Source organism: Meleagris gallopavo, chromosome 4 (genome assembly GCF_000146605.3).
Source record: "Meleagris gallopavo isolate NT-WF06-2002-E0010 breed Aviagen turkey brand Nicholas breeding stock chromosome 4, Turkey_5.1, whole genome shotgun sequence".
Taxonomy (NCBI): domain Eukaryota; kingdom Metazoa; phylum Chordata; class Aves; order Galliformes; family Phasianidae; genus Meleagris; species Meleagris gallopavo.
In genome coordinates, this window is record NC_015014.2 from 23,480,996 (window position 1) to 23,496,280 (window position 15,285).

Below are 15,285 nucleotides of genomic sequence, written 5' to 3' on the forward strand. Positions count from 1 at the left end.
AAAAAGGCAAGGAAAGGAAAAAAGGCAAAAAGCACTCCCCTGCACAGGAGGCAACATCAGGACAATAGATAAAACTAATTTTAATAATATCGCAAGTACCTGTGCTTGTTTTTAAATCATACTGGATTTGTTTTATCCTGACTTGAATTATGTGAAGTTCAGAATTTGGAAGGAAAGCTATCTGTGTTTATCAACAATAATTTTAAAAGTCTTATTAAATGTTTGTGTATTGTGTGCAGAATCATGGTTATCTTAGAAAAATGTATGTGTAGCTGTATATATGTGCGTGTTTTTGTCAAAAGCAAGAGTGGAACCTAGCTAGGCTGGCTAAAGCTTTTAATTTGATGAGGTTGGCCAGAAGTGCTTTTCAGCACATACACTACTATATATAAAATGCATTTGTGCTCTCTGTATTGCTAAAGCCTTGTCTTCGTTTACTAAAAGCACAGTTCTTACCAGCCATGACATGTTATGACATGACAGTATGTCTTTTAGTAGGCTACTAGTTCTTGTCTCCAGTTCAAATCAGCTCCATTGTAGACCTGAAATATCTACTAAGTATCTAGCAAAATATGCTTTGGAGTGCCTACTTTTCACTTTCCCCTTTCCTTTTTCCCCTTTCCTTTTTCCCCTTTCGTCGTCTTGTCTTTTTTCCACTTCATTTCCTTCATTTTCTTTCTTTTCCTTCTCCTCCAAATTAAATTCATAATTGCAGAAAAAAAGACAAACGGAGGTTCCAAAGCTGCAAGAGAAAAATTAATCAGCTTTATGGTGCACATGTTTAAAACCTATAACATTGGCTGGACAAATTGTTAAAAACAGGGTGTTAAAACATTTTTTAAAACAAAAAAAATTGTTAAAATAATTCTTGGCTGTCTCCTTTGTCTTGTTTCTTTCTACAGCCTCTTCCAATCTCCCTCTCACAACTCTCTCATCAGAGTCCAACAAACAAGCACATCTTTGTCCTCATAAAAAGCACATCGGCTTTAGTTCCAACTGTAACATAATTCCAACAGTAATGAACACATCAGTGGCAAAAAGCCTTGGTGCAGTCTGGCTGCATCTGACATCTTCTGAAGGGCCACCAAGGAGGGGAATGCCCAGGCTTACTCCCAGCCACATAATGCCTGCCTGCAGGCAGAGCTCTGCAGAATGGCAGCAAGTGGGGCAAAAGCTGCTGTCTCAGGCTCCCCAGCAGGGAAGAGCAACCTGTGAGCAGAACGGTTTTATGTGCTGCGAATTGTCCTGCTGAAACCACTAGTTGAAAACTGAGTAGGTACTTTCATGCTTTGCTGGATTAGGCTGGCAAGGGCTGTTTGTGCCTGCTGATATAGCTGGGCAAAGCCGCTGAAGGCAACTGGCTCTCAATAGCCAGTGTACATTCATGGCATGTTAGTTTTTTCTTTTACAAGGTCAAGTTCACAGTCTTTTGTTGTGAGGGAAAATTCACAGTCATTTTTTTTTCATAGGTTCCTCCTGTCTGTGAAGAAGAAAAACTCATGGCTGTGACCGTACTCAAATATCCCAGTTTCATCTGTCATCTTTTTCTGCAAGATCTTGCCACTGTTCCTAGATTTAATATCAAATATGGTCTTGTGCAGTATTTAGGGTGGGTAGTGTCTCCTTTTTAATAAAAAAAAAATTTCAGTGAAACATGCCTGGAAGTTTAATAGTTGTACTTCCCACCATGGAAGGTACATTTGCAGAAAAATTAATTGTTACCAATTGTGACCAGCCCGGTCATTAAACTTTGCCTTGGGTCAGCCTTTCACTCTGCCAGAAGATTATTATGTACAGATTAAGAGGCTGTTGCTAGCATTAGCTGTGGATTCATAAGGCATTGCTGTTCACAAATACTGTGTGTTTTATTTGAGCGAGTTTCAGCAGCCGAGTGTTTTGTGTAAACCCTCATTAGCGTCCGGCTCTCCAAGAGTCTTGCGCTGTAATCGGATTATTCGCTTTCCGTTGACTTCTGAGGACTCGGGCTTCTGCTTATCTCATGTTTTTTCCATTGCATCTCACCCTGCATTAGCAGCAAGGGCTTGTTGGGGTCCCGAGGCTGTGTCATTTTGTGCTGCAAGGTCCCACGCTTCCCCACATGCTGTATGGGAATGCCTGCTGGAAGGAACACTTTAATAGCTGGAAGTGCTTGCTTCTGAGTTCGCTGTGCGTTTTATTTTAGCACCGTTGTCCAAGAGATTGATACAGGCAGAAGGGAGAGCTATAAAAGACCTTTGGCTGTGGTTTGCTAAAAGCTTATTTACGGTATGAACGTTAAAAACAGAAATGTGCACATCATGTGGTGCCATGCAGGGTTTCCCGGAATATTTTGCTGATAAAAACAAATAAAAAGGGTCTTTCCTGCCTGTTGAATTTACAGCTGAGATAGCCTGATTACCAGAAACACTTATGTGTTTAATCTTTTCATGTTTAGAGCAGGAGAGGGTAGGGCAAGAGCGCTGCCCAAGGAAAATGCAGAGGGATTGCTTTTTATTTTGTGAGGATTGTAAATTCTGTTATGGAAAATGTAATAAAGAAGAAGCTTAAACAAAAAGAGTGGCTGTGCGAAATCGCAAAATTTCCATTGGGTGAAAACAAATCCTAACTTTATGTACTTTTCCCTGGAGAGATGTAATGTGAATGCTTACAGCTGTTCTTAGTTTCTTATTCCCTGATTAGGTTTAAATTAAAGGAAGGATGTCATATTGAATTATGAAGAATTACTTATTTTAGATATTTTCGTTTATACATACCTTCTATCATAACCTTGCCGTGGCACTTGCGAGGCCATATTTAACATGTGCACACAAATGCTATTAAAAGCCAACCAACTGCAATGTAGTGGTTCTGGCAGAAAAATGTGTCCAGCAGCCCCCACAGCTCAGCTGCTCTGGTACCTTCACAGTCTAAGGGAAAACCAACCCGTCTCAGGGATACCCAAGCCACCCTGTCAAGGTGGGCTGCTTGTATGGGGAGTGGTGCTGCTGTGGTCTGTGCTTTGGGGAAAGGTCTCTTCCAGGGCTTCCACTCATGCTTGGAACTGCATGATCTGAAGCTGAAGGGATGGGATCCAGGAGGCAGACAGCACTCTCAAATCTGGGTCATACCCAAAGCAAGTTTCATGGAGATGGCAGGGCTGGTTTTATTGTATTCCATAGAGTGCTTTGGCTCTTGAATATTTTTCTTGCAAATTATCAACTCTGCAGGAGTCCCAAGATGTAAAGTAGCCATTAATGAAAACTATTCAGTGTATATATATATTTTTTTATATTTATATATTTTATTATATTATTATTATTATTATTTTTTCCTTCTTCTTTCTTTTTTTTCTTTTTCTTTTTTGTTTACTTTGTCTTTTGTATTTTTTTCTGTTTCTTCACTTTTTTCTTTTCCTCCTTTTGTTCTTTATTTTTGATCTTTCCTGTTTACTTTTCCTTTTCTTTTTTGTGCTTTTCTTATTTCCCCATCCCTTTCTCCGCTTTCCTCTATTTTATCTTTTATTTTTCTCTCTTTTTCTCTTTCCTCCCTTGATATTCAAATCTACTGAAAAGCTTCCTCCCCTTCAGTTACTTTAATATGCTTTCATACTCTGTTTGCTCTATTTTATTTCTCAGCTTTGTTATTTCCACTCCCCAGTAAAATCTATCACCTTTGAATGAGTTATTTGCTTTTCTGGACTGAAGCAAATACCACCCACTCTGTTAAGGTCAGGCTCCAGCTCCTTGACTTCGCTATTGTTCTGTCCCTTCCTTACCCACTCTGTCATTGCAGCACGACAGCTCCAGCTGGGAGGGCAGGGAAATCACTCCCTCAAGAGCAGTTTATCATGGCAATAAATGTTATGTGTTTTAGTAGGATGCCACCAAAGTTCACCATCATGCCGAAGCTGAAACAATTGATTCTTTTATTCATCTCTTAGATATACTGTATTTGGTAGGTGTCTGTATCCAGCACAGAGTAGCATCCTGAAGCTGCAAAATGTTACTTCTAGGTTGTGTTGTGTTAGGAAAATTATGGAATTTGCACAGAGAAACATCAAAATATTTTAAATTAATTGCTACTTCTCAGTTTTCTTCCTGCTCTCCCTTGTGCTTGACCTTTAATTACTTTGCTCACGTAGGCCTCACATAGGCGTTTCCAAAGTCATGTCAATTAAATGGTGTACATGGCTTTTACATTTCTTTCTGACTATTTTCTTCTTTTTATGGCACTGCCCGTGCGCAACTCGGTTGACTTCAAAGCACCACAGTCCTGAGATTTTGTGACTGGAACTGGCACTCAGCAGAGCCAGGCCAGCAGAATTACATGAATTATATGAATTATAATAAAATTATGTATTTTTATTTTTCAGATAGTAGACAGAAAAGAGAAATCTTTTTCCTTGCATTCATTTCCCCATCTTCCTATCAAATATCTTTCTTTCCTTGGCCAAGAGAGCTTGATTAAAACCGAGAATACGCTTTGCGACAAATTTCTCATCCAGCAGAATTGCATTAGTAATATGAAAACAAGTTGCTCAGTGTATCGTGGAGCAATTCAATGAGCACTAAAGGAAATTGCTTAAAACAAAAAAAAAAAAACAAACAGAAGTAGTTACACTCTAATCTCTCAGCGACATATGAGAGGGCTCAGTATTCTTGTAGGGAAAATGGCCAGCAGTCTTGTGCTGACATATTGTAGGTATCTCACTTGCCTGAAATGTAAGTTGCGATTCACAGAAACTCTCTGGGTCCTGAGGTCAAATTCCCAGCAACAGTTTCACTCAAGAACATGAAGGAAAAAATTGACAAGGCACAGTATTTCATTGCAATATTTTTCTACAGAAAACCCTTCCAGTCCTTTTTTTCTGAACATTTTGTTTCTAAATCTGTCTCGGCTTAGCAAAAAACAGAGAAAGCACCAGACAACTCCATGCCGGAAGGTTCCCCTTCTATCCCTTCCTCTTTTCAGGCAGAACAGGCTGCCAACTGGCACTGCTCCTGTGCTGGCTCCGGCCAGTGGCACTGCAGAAGCAGCTCATTGTGGCTTCTGTTGCTCCTGAAGACCTCTTGATCTTGACACCAAAAAAAAAGAAAAGAAAAAGAAAAAAAGAAGAGAGAAAAGATCACCTCAAAGTAAACCAAGCCAAACCAGAGGAACTGCTGTTGAAATTGTCCCTGGGATAGACCAGGAACATTTGCTCTGTAGACAGACCAGTGGTCCCATAATTTGTCTCCATCCCTCCATTCCCAAGGTCAGGCTTGAGGTCCATGAGATGTCTATGTGTTCCTGCTGGGCTGGTGCTCTGGGGACTTAAGTGATTTATTTCATTTTTGCATTATAGAGAAATGCCAGTTGAAGACAGATGCGAGAAAGCTTTACGCTGGATAATGAACGTAATAATGTATGCTGGGTCTGAAATAGGAAAAAATGAAGATATGCTGTAGATGGGGCTCATCTTTAAGAAGATAAATATCAAAGATCATTAAATGAAATACAGTAGAACCGTTGCTATTGGTGTCAACAGATGTGTCTTTTCCCCAGATCTGATCAGTGATTTTTTTTTTATTGGCACATGACTGAGCCCATTCAAAATATGTTGATCAAAGACAAAGAACATATTTCTCTGCTGTTTATTTGCGTGGCACTGCTTTAAGTGATTTTCATATCTTGATCACCTTTGGTTCTAACTAGCCAGCTGGGCAAGAAGCAGTAACACACAGTGATGCTGATGGCAAAAGAACAATTGCTTTTAAATATTGTTAAAGGCTCCTTTGGGCTTTCAGTGGCTACACAGTTTCTGAAGTTATGTATGAACAAAAAGTACATAAACAAAGTGTGAATTTATTTATTGTAGCCAGGCTGAGGCCAGAGCTGAAGAGATGGCCTGTTACTCATCTCAGCCAGCTACAAAATGGGAGATTATTTAAATTCAGTGTATCAGCAAAGCTTTGCAGTAAAGACACAAATGGTTGGGGGATAGCTCTAATGCTTTCTAAGGCCATAAAGAATTGACTTACACTTTGGTTCAGACAGTTGGGTCCCCGAGACCAATGGCCAAACAGTCTTGGGAATATGCAGGTGCTCTACTAGTCACCTGACTTCTGTTTAATTTGGTTTCAAGTGTTGCCTCTGGTCAAGGGAGTGACTATGGCTTCCTGTGTTGAAAAGGCTTTTCACATCCCTTCCCTGTGTAACCGGAGCTGTTCAATAAAGCCTTGGTCTTTCTGCCTTTACCTCTTAGAGCTGTGTTACATCACAGCCAAGATAGTCCAGTCTTATGACCCCCCAAAATTAAAACCAAAAAGCAATGCAGTAAAACCTTACTGAACCTGTAGTCATTTTGCCTGGCTATGTTGTCTGAACCTCAACCCTCTGACAATACATATTTTGTTAAAACAGTGGAATCCAAATGATAGATGGAATGGCTGCATCATATCTTGGGAAAACATTTTAAAGGGTGTTTTGTTTCTGTGAGCACACTTGGGATTTGATGTAATAGTGCTTGCAAGAGTTGATATAAAGGAAATTATTGCTTCCCAATAAAATTCTCCATTTTTATTGGCTCACATACAGAGAATGGCAGCCAGCTGATAAAATACTCAGTGGAATTTTCCTTCCATCTAGCCGTGTACTCTACAACTATGAGGTATATATTTTTTCTAAGTGGGCAAATGATGATTGTTTTAAAGCATTTTATGTTTATTGCACTGCTCTTTAGGTGGGAGTCTTTACGTACTTCGTGCTTTAACTGGAACTTTGGCTTTTAAGCCTGCTCAATATGACAGTAAAAAATATTTTGTAGATCATAAAAATCTCTTATCTCTGTCAGATATTTACAGGCAAAGTAAGATGTATATTCTGTAAAAGCATTTTTAACTTTTCACATGCTATTTGGATTCCTTAATAGACTATCCAGTTAGGGATACAATCATGCATACCTAATATGACTCTGCGAGACCGAAATTTTAAAGAACATTTGCAAAATATTACTTCTTCAAGGGGCATGAAAATCTAGAAAACAAATCAGCTCTGCTATCTTCCCTAAAATAAACACAGACTTCCTCACAACCTTAAACTTTACAGCATTACTTACATTTACTACCAACAATTCCTTAGCTTTCCAAAAAGGAAAATCTTTAATTTTCAATGAATTTAGTTACTGGAAACTATAAAATATTTCATCACATTAAGCCGGCTTTTCTTTGTTCATGAGGGGCAGTTTGATTTCTAAGCTGTAAGACCAGGAGAGGGCATCATAGCTGGGTGATTTTTGGGTGCTTGTTCTCTGGAAGATTCTCCAGGCTCTTGGCTAGACTTTAGCCTTCCCAGACCAGAGAAGGGGAATGGGGAAATCCGGCAATGTTTCAAGGTGTGTTTGGGGAGCACTTTGTGCTGCATCTCACCCATGAGCTCAGAGTAGGGACACTGGTTCTGGCATCTGTCTGGCCTGCCTAGTGGGTGAGCTGAGCTCTTACACAGTCAATTATTCAAATAAGAAAATGCAAGGAGCTGCTTGGACTTGATGGCTGCAGGGCTTAGTTGAGCAAGTGCCACAGAATCACAGTTCAGGACCAAAGTATCAACGTACCATCTAAACTCACCCTTGCCTGCTGTCTCCTAACCTGGCCTCCTTTTTTCAGTGATATTTTGGGTAGAAGTTGTCAGGGGTTGTGGTCAGCTTTGTAATAATATACTTATCTATGTCAAAGCAAAGCAAACTGGCCCAGAACTGGCCAAATAAATTGTTGTGCAAGTGGGGGTGCTATACCTGGTTTCTGGGCAAGCAGCAGCTGATAAGGGCATCTAACAGTGGAGATTGAGCTATCTAAGCACATTTCTTGGCCTAACCCTCTCTCCAGCACTTATGCGTTAGTGGAGGATGAAGACTACCCACTTTTCTGCTACTAGGAATTACCAGACCTAGTTTTCTCATCACTAACTAGTTTGGCATGATGGTCACAGGATGCTCCCCCTGGAAAACATCTCAATTCTCTTAGTAGAAGTTGAGGGGGTCAAAAGAAGCAAAGATGATGACAACCATTTTTATATCAGTTTCCAGGTAAAGCAACAACTGGGCCTTGCCCATAGCTGTTGGAAGATATAGGTTCTCTGGCTGTCCTAGAACAAATCCCTGAGGAACGCCAGCATCATCTTTAAATGCAGCATCCTCTCCCCAGACAGTCAGTGGGACAAGACATACCCACAGCTAACACGTGTCTTTGGAGTCTTTCTCCTTGAAGAGCTTCAAAAGCTGCCTGGACACTCAGCACTGGGCAGCCCTGGTGAAGCAGGGCATTAGAGCAGATGGACTCAGGGGTCCCTTCAGCCTCTGCCCTCTGTGTTTCTGTGATAGTCATGTAAGCACCATTTGCAACTGGCTGGTATGATTCACCAGGTTAGCTCTCTGAACTTTGTTTAAATAACTCCTGTTTGTCCATATGTTGTATATACAGATCAGTGTCATCTGAAGAACAGGAGCTCATCATCATTATTGTCAAATGAATATAAGCTATGAAGAACCTACAGAAGACATTATGACACTCCAGAATATCTGCTGGCTTTCCAGAAGATTATGCTGTTAGTTAGAAATGCTCTCTTGTTCAGTTTCTGGAGCTCCCCGGGCCTAAAATGTCCATGTTTGGACTGTCAGACAGATTGTTGACACCAGAGACAGCTGACATAGGAAATAAATCCATGCAAGAATCACATGATTTGGCATTCTTACAAAACATTTTACAAATCTGTATTAAAGCCAGTCTTTTATTTCTAATTAAATTAACATCATACCAGGCTGTAACTTTTATGCTCCACTTTAGGAGTTACAGCTAAATGATGTTATGAACTCATTATGTCAAGATACAACAGCATTGACCCAGACTTGTCTCCCAGTCCTCCAAATCTTATCCACTCCACACTTGGTTTACCACAAAAACGGCCTGGATTATTACAAGCTTAAAACAAGAGGGTACGCTTTAACATAGCTTCTGTGTTTCAAATGGGAAATGACGGTCTAGTTAACAAGAAGCAGACTCAAGCATGCTTCAGACACTCTGGCAATTACACATACATTAGTCCTACATCCTGCCAGAACACAAAGTGAAAGAAGATATCCTTCCCCTGGAGCATGGAGGGCTAGTTCTGAATCTACTCCATCAGAAGAAGTAGTTAAATAATGAGAACAATTAATTCATTTCTGTGCTGCATTTTCCTGGGAATTGCTCCCTAAAAAGGAGTAGAGAAGATGGAGCCACCATTTCAGGTGTAATCAGTTGAAGAAACAAAGGCTGGAAAGCTGGAAACTCTTTCAGGATGAGAGTCATCAGACTCTGGAAAAGATTGACCAGCTAGATTGTACAGTTCCCCTCTTTGGAGATATTGAAAACTCTTGAACAGGCAAGAAGTATCTGCTCTAACAATTTCTTCTGAGCAGCAGGATGCACTAGGTGATTGCCTGAGGTCTTTCAACCTACCTGCGTATGAGGTTGCTCACATGCAAGAACCACGTGTCTTAAGGTGCTAGTGCTGTGGGAAGCTGATTGTGGCCACAATTCAACGAGGAGAAGGAGGAACCAGAGTTGCATCAGATGGAGCTTTCTGGAGAACACTTGAGAAAACTGTTGAAGAGCAAGAGGAGACATGAATAGCTTAGATAGGTGTTAGTTCATAAATAGAACAACTAGGTTTAAATTTTTAATTTTTTTAATTTTTTTTATTAATGCATTTCTTCCTTGTGCTTCCATCAGTAGGATCTAAACTAAAAATACACATTTTATACATATATTCCCAGAGACATACGAACAGTATCAAAAGATTGGGATGAGGATATGGTTTTGACAGGAAAGTAACTGTATTGTGAAAAGGTGAGGGAACCTGTACAAGGCAGAAAAATGCTAGAGACTGCCACTGGTGGTGAAGACACATGGATGCTTGTTATCTTTGCATGTCTCCTGTGTTTACTATAGCAGAAGACAATGATGCAGTCACTCAGCAGAAGTGTGGTGCTTGCTGTTGTTACCAGCCAGAAAACTGGCAGGAAAGTTTAGAAGTGGAACATTACCGTCTTGTTCTTTAAAGCAATAATCAGTATTTTAGCAATTACTTTCAGAGTGAGTTCTAAAAGGTGGCTTGTGACTACCCAGTTGGGGTGGTAACATCTAACACGACTCTTAGTAAAGAGAGCCATAGTTTGAGGGTTGATGTGGTACTTTTGTGTTTTGATTGATGAGTTTTATTCAGTAGACATGGGCTAGCTTCACTGTCTGGCTTCAAGCAATCCTGCTTCTAACAATACTTTTGACAACATCTGAAACACTTAAACAGGCATTGGGAAATAATTATAATCCTCACAATTTAGAGAGCATTGATTCCTCCCCCCCCCCCCCCCCCCAGTTCCTTGTGCACAAGCCTATAGAGATGTCATTTATGCCCCAGACACATTAATTTCTAATTTTTTTTTTTCTCTCCTTTAACTCTCTTAATTGGAAGAAAGTATGTTACTGCTGATTTATGAACTCTTCAGAAGTGCCAGGGATCATTTTAAATGTACACAGCTGCTCTGCAGTAGTTTAACTTGGCAGATAGTATTAAACCATTGAATTGTGTCATTTATTTGTGTATGCACACAATAAGTTCCTTGTGCAGGTTCTTCAGAAATAGTCTCAATGTTGATTCGGAAACACGGCCTAAAAATAACCTAGTCCCATGATTTATTGTTTTGGTGCTTGTCTCCAAACAGTACATCTAAAATGAAGAATGAGATAACATGTATACCCCAGATAAGGCAACGGAATGGAAACCATCCGTAAGAGGATCTGTAGGCCAAGGTCTAAAATGGAAAAGTTCCCAGGGTGAGCAAGTAAGACACATGATGGGAAATCGACCTGTGTTGCTGATATTTGGGAACTCTGCAACGTATTTCATTGCTAGAGAAGGGAGTATATGATGTTGCGTAATGAGAAAGAGCAGCAGTCATGACAGCAGTATCACTAGTTCTAATGGGGTATAAATCAGGGCAGTTTACTCTGTCATTCCATCCAGGGCATCATAAAAGTAATGCCTGTCATCTGGAAAAAGCCTGAACTCAGAATTATATGCCTTTCGCATATACCCTATTGAATGTATAAAATCCTACCGCACCAGAAAGTAAAACACTTTTTTTAAATACCTAGTCTCTTTATACTAAGGGGTGACATCTGCAAATATATTCTACGATCAATACTATGCGACTTGATTTATGTTTTAAGCAATTCCATAAAAAAAAATGCAGTACAGATTCTATTATAGCTCTGAAAAATAACTTTTTAGGCCATGATACTAATCTCTTTGATCCACACCACTTAATGTATTGGAAAGCAGAAGAACTCCCCTTATTTCTCCTTTGGCTGCAAAATGGAATAAAAACAGCCTTCAGGGAATTGTAGATTCAGTTCTACCCTTGACAAGTGAACATAACAGGCAGCGTTTAAAGACTGATTGATAGGCATCATCTCTTGATGATCCTAGCAGAGCTTTTTAAGACTGCTGATTGCAAGCGCAGACATTCTGGAAAGTGAAATTTATGCCTGTCAGGCTTTCTGCCGTGCTTTGTCTCCTCTTTACTCCCCTTCCCCTCAAACCAGACTTCAGCAGTCTGACATGGAAATCAAGAACAATGGCCAAACAAACCTGAGCCAAAGGCTAATATCAGACTCACAAGTTTCAAATGTTTTTCTCTTTGCTAAACAGTATAAAAGGGAGAAATTGAAAACTGAACTGAATACAAGCTTGCCTTAATCCTAGAAAATTGTAGAACTTTAGCATGTCAGAAGCTTTAGAAGCCACAGAGTCTTTATACAGTAGGTGTAGTATCATTATCCATGATGATTCAATTCTTTGATCTATCACAGTCACAATATTTCCACGAGCTCTAGGCAGATGCAAAAATGAAACTTGAGTTGCTTTTGAAGGCCATGAAATTTGGTTATGGAATTTATGTTACCCCTTTACAAAAGGCTGTTAAGTGCAAATTTACTTCTTTTCCAGGATCAATGATGACAATAGCTGATGAAACTGAAATATCAGTTGTAATTCTTTTTTCTCCTCAGCTCCATACCACCTGTCTGTGGTATGGAGCCATTCAGCTGCCTCATACCAGACAAAACAAGTGGACTCAGACACAGATGTGAAAACTAGAACACCTTGAATTTTCTACTTTAAATAAAAAAAAGCTTGTATACTATCACTCTGTGTTAAAGCAGAAAGTAGTTATTAACTGAGTAACAAACTTGTTGGACACTGTTTTCTTGTCCTACATGACCTCAGCATAAAAAAATTAACAAGGCCCAACTGCCAACATTGGGTGCAAATGGCATGTGGTACGGCAACTGGGTTGTATACTTAGTTGTGGTCAGCACGCTGGAGAGATCACATAGGCCATTTAATTTAACCTCCATATTCCTGTAGTAGCTCTTTGTCACATTCATCATTCGCACTACTTTTGAACAAATCACAAATCTGATCTATCCTCTGTGGGTTTTTTTTTTTAAAGCTTCTACTTTTCCACTAGTAGCAGGGCTTCAGTTCTCTCTCCTCTCCTTTCTATTTTTTTGAGGCATGCAACATGCTTTGAAGACTCCAACAAGCTTTTTCTTATGTCATTACCAAGGGAAATATATATTAATGTGAAACCAGAAAATGCAATTGCCTTGGTAGATTAGTCTTCTGTTGTTAGATTTCATACTGTTTATCTGGGTGATCACTGCATAAGATATTTTATTCAACACTTTCTTTGGTAATTAGTATATTTTTATATTGACATTGATCTCAATGATTTTATTTGAATATTGAAGTACAGAAGGAACTGTTGGAATTGCCCCCTGTGCATTATTTCGCTGCTGCATATGCCGAATACAATGGGAAGAAAACCAACGAGTTCACTGAGGCTGCAACTATAGCTCTTTTTCTTCCACTAGAAGATGAAATCTTAGCGATTAATGCAGTAGAAAATATTCTGTAAGCAAACTTGTTGCTAGGCCAGTGGAGCAGACACTCCACAAACGACATGCTCCTCTTCAAGGGTAAAAGGTATGTACCTCAGACCCAGAAACTAGTCCTAGAAGTCACCTCTAATTCTGAACAGTACTAAGTTTACAGTTCCTGGAAAGCCAGATTTAGAGCACTGGCAGTAATAACACTCAATTTGCTAGTAACCAAATGACAGTTGTTTAGAACTAAGTTTTCTATATTTGAGGAAAGAAAAGCAAGTAGACTGGATTTGTTATTTCAGTCTTTTAACTGTGTTTTTCCAGTACACATGATAAAAAGAGGAGAAAGGTATAGAAGTGGAGACATCCTGCAGAACCAGAGGATGCATCCATCTGGTACTATTGCAAATTGTGAATAGTTGTATGTATATTTAATGTCAGCTTATATAAATTATATGTATAATTGTATGTACATATGGTCCTTAGTGAATGAAGTGACATAGGGACCATCTCACTGCTGCTTCCTTACTTCTGCATTCTGGTGTTTTTGCCTCCCTCTACAGCCCAGGAGCTGTGGACTGGTCGATGGTACGAACAGGAAATAGCTATACCACAATCCAGAAAGCACTGCAACAGTCAGATCTGCTAAAGAGTTTCATCTAGATTAACTACTCATAAGCAGAATTATTTAAAGAAGAGCTAATCATCTCTATCCTTCTCTCTTACAAAGTGTAACGTGTTGCAAAGCACAGCAATGACAAGAGCAGCAAGGCCCTAGGCTACAGAAAGCAAGGATTTGCATTTCTGCTACACAAGGCAAATGTCACTGTTATTCCCTTCGCTAAAGATATATTCCACTTCGGCAGTAGCACTAATGTGCATTGCCATGCATAAGAAGGTTTAAAAACCTTTTTTCCATCTACTTAATGGTGAACTTGATGAAGACACATAAACAAGGCAGAGTGCAACTTTACTTTTCATAGACGACTGTTTCTTCAGTCATATGGTCTGAATATCTTTTGGTGCACTGGAAACTTAAAGACAAATCTTACAGCTGTAGCTTAATTCCAACTGTGAATGAGGAGAGACTGTGACTCCAAAGCTCATCAAGTTTTTTTGCTTTGATCTCAACATCTTTCACCAATCTAAATGAATTAGAATAAGTGAAATACATGTTTGAACCTCCTAAAATATACTGAAAAAATCTTCCTGTTGGGCCTTTCAAAGAAAACAAACAAACAACATGAATGCACACCAGCAGGAAGAAAAAAAAATTCTTGCTCAAAAGTAAGAAAGATCAAATTATTGTGTCTCAAGAGAGTGTCAATATTCTCATTTGTGGCAGAGCAGATTTGCAACCTTCATTTGGAGGAACCTGAGAGTGCCAGAGGCAAATGGCAACATATCCTGACATTGAGAGGATTTAGAAAATGCAGTTATTGCTGCAGATACACTATCATGCCCATCCAGAGATCCCAAATAAGGGTCAAATCTTGGCTGCCAACTGGATGTTGGATTTGGAAGGCAATGAAGCAAATTCATAGGCAAAGTATCAACTTAGGAAAGGCCATATAATCAGATGTTAAAAATACAGTCTTTTCCTAGTCTTAACAATAGTTATTAGTAGTCTTAAATATTTAAGATCAAGTACTTTTAGAAAGGAAAGAAAATAGTGCAGTTGTAATTCCTGAACAGAATCTTACTTATTTGACTGCAAGAAAGAGTCAGCCTCTAACAGCTGGTTCACCAAGTACTTCTGAGTAAAGGTGTGCAAATCTTTTACAGGGCAACAAAACCATGCAAAACCTTAACTGGTTTTAGCTATTTTTTTCCTCTTTCTTTAATGAACCTGAAATTCAGGATTACGTTCACTAAGAATTGCTGATTACTGAAAGGAAATACACGGCTCATTTGAAACATTCTCTGCTTGCCAAAACTCAAATGCATAGCAGATACAAAATGAGTGTTAATAAAGCCCCAAGTTGAGCTACTGCTAATCGAGCAGGAAGCTTAAAATGCTGTGGGACTAATTCTTCTAGGAGAAATATCTCCACAGCCTCATTTTTACAATTTTTCATTTTCTGTATGAATATATGTGAGAGGACACCAGATTTCTATGGAATTATGCTAACTGGCTGTACAATCAATGAGTATACAGATACATAATCAACAAGTATACAGAAAAGTTAGGCTGGTCTTCAGATAACAAATAGCCGTAAAGATTATCACACTGGAAAGGAATAATCAGAAATGAATGGAAAAAGCTTACCTTTGCCCTGGGCTTGCAGAATACAATTCCAAAAGGAGCAATCTCCAGAGAGAGATCTTTTCTTAGTAGCAG

General features: G+C 39.3%; 1 long non-coding RNA gene across 1 annotated transcript; it reads right to left on the reverse strand.

Annotated features, from left to right (window-relative positions):
- Window positions 1-3,460: 3,460 nt before the first annotated feature.
- On the reverse strand, window positions 3,461-15,285 carry LOC104910632. The gene is made up of 3 exons (XR_793272.3): window positions 15,214-15,285; window positions 9,453-9,596; window positions 3,461-5,053 (listed from the first exon to the last, which is right to left on the reverse strand). It is a non-coding gene; the product is annotated as an uncharacterized LOC104910632 (long non-coding RNA).